Genomic DNA, 2,956 nt, shown 5'->3' on the forward strand with positions numbered 1-2,956 from the left:
GCAATATACACATGCATTCATTACTAAAAATGTATTTCCACTGGACATCAGTGACTCACCTTAACCCTAGTTATGTCCACATAGCTGAGATCTGAGGATCACCATTCAAAGTCCACGAGACTCTTATCTCCAGTTAACAACCAAAAACAATTGGAAGTAAAGCTCTGGCTCAAGTAGTACAGCACTAATCTTCAGCACAAAAGCTGAAGACCCAGGAATGGCAAAGAAAAAGGAAAGTATTTTCCATTATATATCTTTTTCTTCCAGATACCATTTTCTTTTTCCAGTCAACATTACTGCGAGGGCATGTGTCACATCGTTGGATGGAAGAGACTTCACAGTCCGATGGAGACGGCCCTCATGGCCCTCCAGGGCAGCTGGGAAACCCTTCAATAGAGGAATTTCATTTTCTTGGTTTATTCAGGAGTCAGACTTGGCTTAAGTGGATTGCTGCTAAGGTAGAGCTGTATCTCAGCTGCATCTGTAGTCTTCCTTGGCTATGAACCAGGTGGCAGAGAGAGTCTCTAAGGATCTTAAAGTCCTGAAAGGATTTGAAAAGAGCTTCCACTGAAACTCAGATGTTAACATGCAAATCGGAAGGCTGCTGCTGGATGGTGAACAAGAAGATGATACTTTACAGACAGGTTATTGTATATAAGCCATGAAAATTACTGCTGGGCCATAAGCCTGGAGTCTTGTGTAGACCAGGGAAAGTTCTGTAATAGTCATGAACATATTCGAGATAGAATTGTGCATGTCGTCTGTCATGTTCTGTGCTGTGATGCTTGGAAGAATCCTAATGTCGAAAAGTGGTTCCAAGAAAGTCACTCTGACTAGCCTCAAACAGTGGGGTTTTGTGGAGCTGGGCTCCAAGCTCGGGACTCAACGGGTATAAAAACAAACAATTTTCCATTTCATCACGTATTTTTTCAATAATCAAGAAAAGTGAACTGCAAAGTCATCTCAGAAATCATGTAATTCTGAACCTTTCTTCCCTTAGAACTAATAGAAGCCAGGCACTGGTAGCTCATTCCTATAATCCTAGTTACTCAGGAGGCTGAGATCTGATGATTTGAAGCCAGTTTGACCAGGAAAGTCCATGATATTTTTATTTCTAATTAATCACCACAAAACCAGAAGGGAAGGTATGGATCAAGTGGTAGAGTGCCAGCCTTGAGGAAAAAAAGCTAAGGAACAGGCTCAGGCCTTGAATTCAAGTTCTAGTCCTGGCACTAGAAAAAAAGAAGTAATAGAAAAAAAAATGTGTCCCAGAGCTTAAGACAGCAAAAATCTGGACCGAGAAATGCCACATTCAGTCAGTTCCTAGCATGAGATTAATATAAAATTTTAGAATAAATTAAAATTTTCTTCCACGATAATGATTATCTTAGCTGCTGTAACCTTAAGTTGCCTAACAAGCAGCAGTTGTGTTCCCAGATTAATAGGAAATAAAACAAAACACTCTCCAGGAGTGCCAGTTAAAATCTGTCTGATGTTTTTCATGTACCAGTGTGAATTTGAGCCTTGGGCTAATGTGAAGACCATTTAGAAGGTAGGATGTCAGGTTTAGCAGGGCTTGGATGAGCAGAGCAGCTCATGTGGATAAGAGGCCCCAGTCGCACTGCTCAGGGTCAGGTGGAGGGTTGTTTCCACTTGCACTTTGATCCCATGCACTTGGATGGCCTTTCTCCTTCTTCTCTTCATCTAAATTTGTCCCAGCACAGTTAAATCTTAAGAGGAGACAGAACCGACCAAAGCAAGGTAAGCCATAGGGAAATACAAAGCTGGTTGGTGTTCCAACAAGAAATCTCAGTGCAATATTATCTCTAGCCCTTGTTCCTTTTAGTGGAAAATTTACCCAGAGAAAGCCTCATATTAGAAATGGTCCTTGAACTTGCTTCTGGCTTTTTGACTTCCCAGTGCCCAGGAAAGAGCCACGACAAGACACATGGAACTGCACACGTGCTTTCTTTTCTCTTCTTTCCTTTTCTTTTTAATTTCTATCAGCTATGGCTCAGGCATTTTTGTTTCACGTTTCTTTAAACTCCTCCAGTGTCATAAAAGCAATCTAAAGTCATTATCTTAAGATGGATACCTACACCTAAGCCTTTCACCGGCCCTGCTGGTGCTATTACTGCTTACTTTTCGGTCACTGTCTTTCCTGTCCCAGCAGATATCACTGCCTCTAAGCCTTTTCCTTTCCTGCCTTTGGGAAGACGTGTCATCTTTTTTACTTTTTTAAAAAATCCGTTACAGTCTTGGTTTCTTTTTGTATGTATCTATAAAAAAAATTCTAACTTCATTGTCTCACTTAGTGAGGAAGGTCTTCATAAAGTTCACTAGCGATATTTAATTACCTCCATGAGTAACGAGTTACGTATTTCATTCGTTTACTACCATCTTCTTTGTGTCTGTACCACTTTCCTTATGGGTGGATGGCCTTCTTTGAAGGGGAATATTAATCCCACCCCAAGCCAATTCTTAGTGTAATGTATTCCTAATTTGTAAAAATTCCACACATCAGGAAAGAGTTTTCCCTCTCCCAGCTTCCTCTATTCTCATATCCCCAACGGCCATCTAAACCCTTGTCTGACCCCGGCCCTGGAAACTCTGCCACTTGACTCCATATTCCCCTTTCTCTTGCCTGTCATTTTCTCCAGACTCTTATTATCTGCTCTATGAAATGCTGTGTGCTGATAGATATTGGCAGAACCTGGTTAAAATTCATTTCACATAGCTTGCTCTTACTTCAAAGGAACAAAGGATTTTCCTTTTTCTTTTTCTTGTGCCTTTTCCCCCCCTAAGAACAGAAAACCAAGTTATCTTTGTGGTGTTAAGCATGAAACCGGGTCTTTGTTTGAAACACAACATCTGATGTTTCCTCTCTTTTCAACTCAAAACAACCGGGCACTCTTCATGACACATTCATGCACCCCACTTTGGGATTTTGTTGTGC

Source organism: Dipodomys spectabilis, unplaced genomic scaffold (assembly GCF_019054845.1).
Source record: "Dipodomys spectabilis isolate Male_0828 unplaced genomic scaffold, ASM1905484v1 ptg000019l, whole genome shotgun sequence".
Classification (NCBI taxonomy): Eukaryota; Metazoa; Chordata; class Mammalia; order Rodentia; family Heteromyidae; genus Dipodomys; species Dipodomys spectabilis.